This window comes from Delphinus delphis, chromosome X, assembly GCF_949987515.2.
Source record: "Delphinus delphis chromosome X, mDelDel1.2, whole genome shotgun sequence".
In the NCBI taxonomy this organism is placed as follows: domain Eukaryota; kingdom Metazoa; phylum Chordata; class Mammalia; order Artiodactyla; family Delphinidae; genus Delphinus; species Delphinus delphis.
In genome coordinates this window covers 77301566-77312223 of record NC_082704.1, presented here as the reverse complement: position 1 = coordinate 77312223, position 10658 = coordinate 77301566, and the positions used below count along the sequence as shown (strand labels likewise).

The 10658-nt window shown below is 42.4% G+C and overlaps 1 pseudogene; it reads right to left on the bottom strand.

Moving 5' to 3' along the window:
* Window positions 1-9946: 9946 nt before the first annotated feature.
* On the bottom strand, window positions 9947-10287 carry LOC132418185 (large ribosomal subunit protein eL42-like; annotated as a pseudogene).
* Window positions 10288-10658: the final 371 nt, after the last annotated feature.

The following is a 10658-nucleotide window of genomic DNA, read 5'->3' as shown; positions in this document are numbered from 1 at the left end:
CATCACTCCTTTCATCTCTATACTGGCCTCTCTGCCACCAGAGGCTCTGTCATTGGCTCCCACATTCTCGCTCATCTTTTTTTCCACTCCCATGATGGCCTTCTCCCCTCTCCCTGGGAGTCCTCCTTGCCTTGATCTCTCCTAACATTTCATTTATCCTTATTTCGCCCCATTACCAGCTTTCTCATCTTTTCCACGAAGGTCCTCTCTGCCTCCACTCTGCCCCCCAGGTCCCCTTATTCAATCTCAACACTGCAGATCCCTTTCTGCCTCCGGAGCTACAATCTTAAGGGACCATCTTCTGCCCCCATCATCTACCCTTCCTCCTTTCCCCTAGAACACACTCAGATACTAGACTCTCTTCCCCAACCAGATCCCTCCTCTTGCATGATCCTACCCTTGTTGTCAGGAACTCAACCTCTTATCACTCACAACATCCCATTCACTCCATGAATCCCACTGATTCATTTGCCTGTCACCCCATCATCACCAACAGTCTCTACCCCACCACTGCCAGACTCTCCTTTAATACTGACTCAATTTGGCTTGATTTAAATCCTACTGAACACTGTTCCAGAGACCTCATCTTCAGAAAACCCCCTTTGACTGACTTCTATTGCAAAAAACGTAGGCGTTGACTGCTCAAAAACCTTGTCCATTTCAACTTCCTCCTGGGGGCAGCTGTCTGTTAAGGACTTGCTTTTCCCTACCTTCTCATACTGTGATTTCCAGCAGGAGGAGCTTTCTCCTTTCATCCAGCGAGTTCTGTCTCTGGGGAGACCCTGCAATCAGGCATGTGGAAGCAAGTAGACACTTTCCTTAGCTCTGCTGTCCAGAAGCTCCTGAAGATATGTCACAAAGAGTGTGGATTTCCAGATTTGGGAGGACAAAGAAGAAGGGATCATTCTAAAACAACGGAGGGCATACTACCAACTCAGTTCTTCTGCACCTTCTTTAGCATCACTTGCTGTTGAGCACTACTCCACAGCCCTCCAACCCTTCTAGAGATGTGAAGGCCAACCATGGTAACTGCATAGCCCATAGGAGTCTCCGAATTCCAAAATCTTGGGAGACTCTGCAGCATAAATGTAGCTAGCTCTTCAGAGGTCCCCCTCTTCGCACAGTGAGTCCCTGCTGGCTACCCTTATGTTCTTTGATAGCAGTCCCACACTAGTCTCCCTTTCTCTTATTCAATCTCTAGCGTCCCCCTCCCCCAGTCCAAATACACTTAACCAATCCCCCATTGCTTCCTCAGCCCCAGACCCTGCCCCCACCTTAAAGCCTAGCCCCAGTCCTTCGGGAAAAATTCTAGAGGGAAGGAGCTCACCAGAGGACAGTATCTTCTCTAAGTTGAGTTTCCACTTTAGGAATATGATGATGGAGGTGAATTTAGGTATTCTTTCAAAGATTAAACAGTCCAGGGAGATAGTCAAGGCCAAGGAATTCCCCAGCTCTGAAGCAGCCTAGGTCAGCAGAAGCCCTGTGTTCCTAAGCTTCAGGCCCCAAGGAAAAGCCAGAAAAAGAATTTAGCCCCAAAGGATGAGAGGACCTTAAGGAGATCCAAAGTTTAAATACATCAAGGAGGGGAGGTAGGATTAAGGATCTTCGAAGCCAGTCACCCCCTTCCAGATTCAGCTGACACTCTAGTGAACAAGACCCCTCCCTAGTTTTTGCCCCAGATGTAAAATAGACTTCGACAAATAGTCACCTGGAGAAAAAGGATGAGTTGCTTGTTCAGTGGCTTTGTCCCAGGACACGAGGCTAAGGGCAAGGAGGTCACTTACAAGAAACTACATCAACTGTGCACGGTCCACATCCAGCTGAAACCAGAGGAGTCTTTGGCTGAAGTATCCTAGTCATTGTTTCAAGCATTTGGGACACATGAGCAAGAAAAACAAAGCTCCCTCCCCTTGTGGAGCTTACAGTGTTGGTCCTTGAGTCAGCTCCTTCTCATCATACTCAAAATGATATCAAACCTCCTTCACTTTCCTCAAGCTCCTGCCCCTCCCTCCCCCTCAACAGATTTGCTGTTTGGCCCACTTTTGAAGGAACCATAAGCCTTCAGATGGGAACTTTTCATCATCAGATCTTCAAAAACGGTTGCATAGCACCCTCCTTTCCCTCTTCCTTACTGCTATGTAAAGCGGGGGTCTTTCTGGGAGGCCTTCCTTGACCCTCCCAAGACACGAATGGTGACCTCACTTTCACCATCACAGCTCTATTTGTAATTTTGGGCTACTCTCTAGGTCCCCAAAGTACCAGGACCTTTTCTATCACCCTCACTAGTGGCCTGGTGTATCGCATCTAGTTAACGGTAAGTCAATAACCCTTTAGACGAACTAACTAGCGAGCCTTGCGCAGAACCTCCGCAGGGAGAGCCCCACCCAGCGTGCTTTGCGGGCCCGGCCGAGGCCTGGAGGGGGACTACATCCGGCGGGACTACCCCTGGGGGTGGGGCCATATCTGGGGCGGGGCCACATCCGGGACAGGGGCCAAGACCTGGGCGCATGGCCGGCTTTTAGAGGCGGCAACAGTTTCTCCTCGGAATCCTGAATCCAGAAGTCACAGCTCAGGATTCCCCTCACGGATGAGGTTGTGACGGGGCTTACTGGCTGACTGAGGGGCCCTTCCACCACTTCTGCCTGCGGCGTTCCACTCGCTATCGCTTCACCTCAGCCCACTGGGGCCACACCATCCAGGCTGCGGCCTCCCAAAACCCTGAAAGGCCCCGGAGGCCCTGAGCACGGGACCTGCCCTCTCTGCCTGAACTTAAAGAGAACATCTTCGTCACCATCGCTGTAACGCCGACTGCTGTCTGGTGGGCTCTGGGCAAGTCCTTGGGCTCCCAGCCCAGATGTCACCCTGCCACAGGCCAGGAACAGGACGGTACACCGACCTAGTGAGGTGGCCGAGAGGAGTGGAAGGAACCGTGAGCCTTTGTTCAGCACCAGGGCCCAAGGCTGGCCCAGAGGCTCTGCTGCGGTTGCCACCTGGGCTGGCAAGGTCGCAGCTGGCACGCTCCCGGCAGGACCAGTATCCACACCGTGCAGGGTGCTTGCCTCCCACTGGGAGTTGTTTTCTGAGGAGCTGCCGGGAAGGCCCTGCCAGCCAGGCCAGGAGGCAGGGCTGGTGAGGCCCCGAGGGAAAGGCCCGTGACAGAAAAGGGCAGCGTGACTGCGGAGATGAGACCACGCCGGAGGGGCACACGCAGGACCCTGTACAGACGGATGCAGGGATCTCACCTCCCTGGGCTGGGCTGAGGCCTCCAGGTGACGTGGTGGGGCCGAGGGCACAGAGGCTCCCAGCTGCCTTCACAACAGGTACTGACACAGCCATTGCGGGCCCTCAGCACCAGGTCCTATGTTACACAAGAACTCTGGCGTGGCGTGGGGGTGGTCACTAGAGATGGAAGGAAATATCATGGTTCTTCTTTCTGGGGGGACAGGTTGTCTTACTCGTGCATAAGTGTTTTATAGCGAATTTGCAAGATACAGAATAGTAGATGGCAGTACCCCATGGACCCCTAAACTCAAAACATCTAATACTAATATTTTGATGTATTTTTGTAACATCTATACTGGAGTATGATTGCTTTACAATGGAGTTTTAGTTTCTGCTTTACAACAAAGTGAATCAGTTATACATATACATACGTACCCATATCTCTTTCCTCTTGCGTCTCCCTCCCTCCCACCCTCCCTATCCCACCCCTCTAGGTGGTCACAAACCACCGAGCTGATCTGCCTGTGCTATGCGGCTGCGTCCCACCAGCTATCTAAGTTTTGTAGTGTATATATGTCCATGCCACTCTCTCACTTTGTCCCAGCTTACCCTTGCTCCTCTCTGTATCCTCAAGTCCATTCTCTAGTTGGTCTGCGTCTTTATTCCCGTCTTGCCCCTAGGTTCTTCATGACCATTTTTTTGTTTGTTTTTTAGATTCCATATATATGTGTTAGCATGCGGTATTGGTTTTTCTCTTTCTGACGTACTTCACTCTGTATGACAGACTCTAGGTCCATCCACCTCACTACAAATAACTCAATTTCGTTTCTTTTTATGGCTGAGTAATATTCCATTGTATATATGAGCCATATCTTCTTTATCCATTCATCTGTTGATGGACACTTAGGTTGCTTCCATGTATTGGCTATTGTAAATAGAGCTGCAGTGAACATTGTGGAACATGACTCTTTTTGAATTATGGTTTTCTCAGGGTATATGCCCAGTAGTGGGATGGCTGGGTCGTATGGTAGTTCTATTTTTAGTGTTTAAGGAACCTCCATACTGTTCTCCATAGTGGCTGTATCAATTTACATTCCCACCAAGCATGCAAGATTGTTCCCTTTTCTCCAAACTGTCTCCAGCATTTATTGTTTGTAGATTTTGTTGATGATGGCCATTCTGACCGGTGTGAGATGATATCTCATTGTAGTTTTTTTTTTTTTTTTTTTGCGGTACGCGGGCCTCTCACTGTTGTGTCCTCTCCCGTTGCGGAGCACAGGCTCTGGACGCGCATTCTCAGCAGCCATGGCTCACGGGCCCAGCCGCTCCGCGGCATGTGGGATCCTCCCGGACCGGGGCACGAACCCGTGTCCCCTGCATCCGCAGGCGGACTCTCAACCACTGCGCCACCAGGGAAGCCCCTCATTGTAGTTTTGATTTGCATTTCTCTAGTGATCAGTGATGTTGAGCGTTCTTTCATGTGTTTGTTGGTGATCTGTATATCTTCCTCGGAGAAATGTCTATTTATGTCTTCTGCCCATTTTTGGATTGGATTGTTTGTTTTTTTGATATTGAGCTGCATGAGCTGCTTGTAAATTTTGCAGATTAATCCTTTGTCAGTTGCTTCACTTGCAAATATTTTCTCCCATTCAGAGGGTTGTCTTTTCGTCTTGTTTATGGTTTCCTTTGCTGTGCAAAAGATTTGAAGTTCCCTGAGGTCCCATTTGTTAATTTTTCTTTTTATTTCCACTTCTCTAGGAGGTGGGTCAAAAAGGATCTTGCTGTGATTTATGTCATAGAGATTTCTGCCTATCTTTTACTCTAAGCGTTTGATAGTGTCTCACCTTACATTTAGTTCTTTCAGCAATTTTGAGTTTATTTTTTTGTAATGGTGTTAGGGAGTGTTCTAATTTCATGCTTTTACATGTAGCTATCCAGTTTTTCCAGCACCACTTATTGAAGAGGCTGTCTCTTCTCCACTGTATATTCTTGCCTCCTTTATCAAAGATAAAGTGACCATATGTGTGTGAGTTTATCTCTGGGCTTTCTATCCTGTTCCATTGATCGACATTTCTGTTTTTGTGCTAGAACCATACTGTCTTGATTACTGTAGCTTTGTAGTATAGTCTGAAGTCGGGGGGCCTGATTTCTCCAGCTCCATTTTTCTTTCTCAAGATTGCTTTGGCTTATCGGGGTCTTTTGTGTTTCCATACAAATTGCAAAATTTTTTGTTCTAGTTCTGTGAAAAATGCCAGTGGTAGTTTGATAGGGATTGCATTGAATCTGTAGATTGCTTTGGGTAATGTAGACATTTTCACAATGTTGATTCTTCCAATCCAAGAGCAGGGTATATCTCTCCATCTCTTTGTATCATCTTCAATTTCTTTCATCAGTGTCTTATAACTCTCTGCATACAGGTATTTTGTCTCCTTAAGTAGGTTCATTCCTATATATTTTATTCTTTTTGTTGCAATGGTAAATGGGAGTGTTTTCTTAATTTCACATTCAGATTTTTCATCATTAGTGTATAGGAATGCAAGAGATTTCTGTGCATTAATTTTGTATCCTGCTACTTTACCAAATTCATTGATTAGCTCTAGTAGTTTTCTGGTAGCATCTTTAGGATTCTCCATGTATAGTATCATGTCATCTGCAAACAGTGACAGCTTTACTTCTCCTTTTCCGATTTGGATTCCTTTTATTTCCTTTTCTTCTCTGATTGCTGTGGCTAAAACTTCCAAAACTATGTTGAATAAGAGTGGTGAGAGTGGGCAACCTTGTCTTGTTCCTGATCTTAGAGGAAATGGTTTCAGTTTTTCACCATTGAGGACGATGTTGGCTGTGGGTTTGTCGTATATGGCCTTTATTTTGTTAAGGAAGGTTCTCTCTATGCCTACTTTCTGGAGGGTTTCTATCATAAATGGGTGTTGAATTTTGTCGAAAGCTTTCTCTGCATCTATTGAGATGATCATATGGTTTTTCTCTTTCAATTTGTTAATATGGAGTATCACATTGATTGATTTGCCTATATTGAAGAATCCTTGCATTCCTTGGATAAAACCTGCTTGATCATGGTGTATGATCCTTTTAATGTGCTGTTGGATTCTGTTTACCAGCATTTTGTTGAGGATTTTTACATCTATGTTCATCAGTGATATTGTCCTGTAGTTTTCTTTCTTTGTGACATCTTTGTCTGGTTTTGGTATCAGGGTGATGGTGGCCTCATAGAATGGGTTTGTGAGTGTTCCTCCCTCTGCTATATTTTGGAAGAGTTTGAGAAAGATAGGTGTTAGCTCTTCTCTAAATGTTGGGTAGAATTCGCCTGTGAAGCCATCTGGTCCTGGGCTTTTGTGTGTTGGAAGATTTTCAATCACTGTTTCAATCTCAGTGCTTTTGATTGGTCTGTTAATATTTTCTGTTCCTTCCTGGTTCAGTCTTGGACGGTTGTGCATTTCTAAGAATTTGTCCATTTTTTCCAGGTTGTCCATTTTATTGGCATAGAGTTGCTTGTAGTAATCTCTCATGATCCTTTGTATTTCTGCAGTGTCAGTTGTTACTTCTCCTTTTTCATTTCTAATTCTATTGATTTGAGCCTTGCCCCTTTTGTTCTCGTTGAGTCTGGCTAACCGTTCATCAATTTTATTTATCTTCTCAAAGAACCAGCTTTTAGTTTTATTGGTCTTTGCTATCATTTCCTTCATTTCTTTTTCATTTATTTCTGTTCTGATCTCTATGATTTCTTTCCTTCTGCTGACTTTGGGGTTTTTTTGTTCTTCTTTCTCTAATTGCTTTATCTGTAAGCTTAGGTTGTTTATTTGAGATGTTTCTTAAGGTAGGATTTTATTGCTATAAAGTTCCCTCTTAGAACTGCTTTTGCTGAATCCCATGGGTTTTGGGTCATCGTGTTTTCATTGTCATTTTTTTCTAGGTATATTTTATTTCCTCTTTGATTTCTTCAGTGATTTCTTGGTAATTACGTAGGGTATTGTTTAGCCTCCATGTATTTGTAATTTTTACAGATTTTTTCTAGTAATTGATATCTTGTCTCATTGTGGTTGGAAAAGGTACCTGATATGATTTCAATTTTCGTAATGATGTATTTTTCCCCAGCTTTGCTGTGCATGTTTTCAGTGTTTAAATAATATAAATACATAAAATATTGTTTAGCCTCCATGTATTTGTATTTTTTAGATTTTTTCCAGTAATTGATATCTTGTCTCATTGTGGTTGGAAAAGATACCTGATATGATTTCCGTTTTCGTAATGATGTATTTTTTCCCAGCTTTGCTGTGCATGTTTTCAGTGTTTAAATAATATAAATACATAATATATATATGTGTATATATATATATATATGCAAATATATACATATATATATATATTTTTTTTTTTGGCGGTACGCGGGCCTCTCACTGTTGTGGCCTCTCCCGTTGTGGAGCCCAGGCTCCGGATGCACAGGCTCAGCGGCCATGGCTCACGCGCCCAGCCACTCCACGGCATGTGGGATCTTCCTGGACCGGGTCAGGAATCCATGTCCCCTGCATCGGCAGGCAGACTCTCAACCACTGCACCACCAGGAAAACCCCGTAATAGTTTTTAAAAGGTAGGAAAACACGTATGCAATGTCTGAATTATTGTATGCTCTTCTTAAATATCATTTTTAGTGTCTTCCTTTTTAACCATTCTGTTTTTCTATGATATGTAGGTTTGTTGCAACTTTTTGATATTGTAAGACGTTACTTAACATGTTTGTGCATGATTGCACTTGCTTAGAACTGCCTTATTCCCAATCATAAAGCTTTTCTTGAACTTTATTTTCTCATCATGGTTCTACCCTTGATTCACATCTCTTCTCTTTCTGTAAGTCTCTTAGGCAAGAGACTTACACCCATGCAGTAAGTTATTTCCCTGCTGACTTCTCCCGTTTGCGTCACATTTATAAATCCGGATGCTTGGTAAACATTCCCAACCTTGATTTCCATAAATGTAGACCATGATCTTCCTCTGCCATCAACCACCATTGCTTGCCTAGTCCCAGTATGAATTAGTAGCACCTGGTCCCCAAGCCCAATGCATAAGAGCCCTTCTGTGCTCCTCCTCCTCCTTCATCCTTCCCATAGTCAGTCAGTCACCAATTCTGCTTATTTTATTGGTTACCTATTTCTCAAATTTTAATCTTCTCTTCATTCTTACTACTACCTTGGTAGTTCAGACCCTCATCATCATTCACCGAATTATGCCATGGCTTCTTAACTAATCTCTGATCTTAACCAATCCTCTACTTGCTGATTTCTACTTCTTTAGCTTCTGCTATTCTAAACTCTGTTTTTCTACTCCAGTAGAAACACTTGTTTTGTTCAGTGCTTCCACGTCCCTACTCATTGTTTTTTTAATTGAAGTATAGTTGATTTACATTGTTGTGTTAGTTTCAGGTATACAGCAAAGTGATTCAGATTTTGTGTGTGTGTATATATATGTATATATATGTATTATGCCCACACATTCTTTTTCAGATTCTTTTGCACTATAGGTTATCACAAGATATTGAATGTCATTCCCCGTGCTGTACAGTAGGTCCTTGTTGTTTATATATCAGTATTTTATATATAGTAGTGTGTATCTGTTAATACCAAAGTCCTAATTTATCCTTCCCCGCCTTTCCCCTTTGTTAACCATAAGTTTGTTTTCTACATGAGTCTATTTCTGTTTTGTAAGTTCATTTGTATCATTTTTTTAGATTCCACATATAAGTGATATCATATAATATTTGTCTTCCTCTGTCTGACTTCACTTAGTATGATAATCTCTAGGTCCATCCATGTTGCTTCAAGTGGCATTATTTCATTCTTTTTTTATGGCTAATATTGCATTATATATATATATATACATATATATATATATTAAATACATACACACACACACACACACACACACACACACACACACACACACACCTCTTCTTTATCCATTCATCTGTCAGTGGACATTTAGGCTGCTTCCAGGTCTTGGCTATTGTAAATAGTGCTGTTATGAAAATTTGGGTGCATGCATCATTTCCAATTAGAGTTTTCTCTGGATATATGCCCAGGATTTGGATTGCTGGATCACATGGCGACTCTATTTTTAGTTTTTAAAGGAACCTCAGTACTGTTTTCCATAGTGCCCGCACCAATTTACATTCCTGACAACAGTGTAGGAGGGTTCTTTTTTCTCCTTACTCATTTTGATTTCTCTACCTGGAGTTCCTTAGGCAGATAAATACTAGAGTTCTCCCAGTCTACTACAGTAGGTCAGGGCTGTGTTTTTTTTTCAGGGAATTTGTCCATTTCATCCAAGTTGGTGAATTTAGTGGCTTAGTTCATAATATTTTCTTATTCTTCTAATGTTAGTAGATCTGGTGATTTCCCCTTTTTCATTTTTGGTGTTGGTAATTTGTACCTTCACTTTCTTGATCAGTCTGAGTAGAGGTTTATCAATTGCCTATTTTTTTTCCAAAGAAACAACTTTTGGTTTCATTGATTTTCTTTCTTTGTTTTTCTGGCTTTATTTCATAGATTTCTGCTCAGGTTTTTATGTCCTTCTCTTTGCTCTGAGTTTATATTGCCTTTCTTTTTCTAGTTTCTTAAGGTGAATTCTCATTAGAGCATTGATTTGAGACCATTCTTTTCTTCTTAATGTAAACTTATTTTTTTGAAGCTAACATAACCTCAAGATTTTATTTCCCTTATAATAAAACAAAAGGTGAAGCCCAGAATGGGATGATTTGGCCTCTTCTCTTGTTGTCTCTTCCCAGTTCATAATGCATGCATCTATCAATAGCTGGCATTCTTTTAGATGTATAATAGGGCTTAAGCATTCAAGCCTTAGCACAATTTTCTTTGTAGTTTTAGCCTTTGCCGGAAAATCCACTTAGCCTGCTCACCATAGCCACTCTACTTCCTGTGGTAACACTGCTTTCCTGGGACAGGCCAGAATCCTTGCCCTTCTTGTACCATGTCATTTTGTTGGGTTGTGCTAGTCACACTTCTTATAGAAAGTCTAGTGGGTCTTAGGAATGTTTACCATGTTTACCAGGGTACTATCCCTATAAATTTTTAATGCTTTGAATTTCCGTGTAAACACTGATTTATTTATATCCCACAACTTTTCATGTGTTTTCATTTTCAATTCAAGTTTTTATAATTTATCATTTGACTTTGAGTGATTTAGAAGTGTGGGAAATTTTCCAAATATCTTTCTATTCTTGATTTCTAATTTAATTATGTTGTGAATTCAAAGTATTAATTCAAAGTATTGAGAACATACTTTGTACAATTTCAGTTTTTTAAACTTTGTCGAGATTTGACTTATGACCCAGTATACTCTTGGTGACTATTTCATATTTACATATGACTCACTTATAGCCAGCCCTTCGTATCCAAGGTTCTTCTGTATCC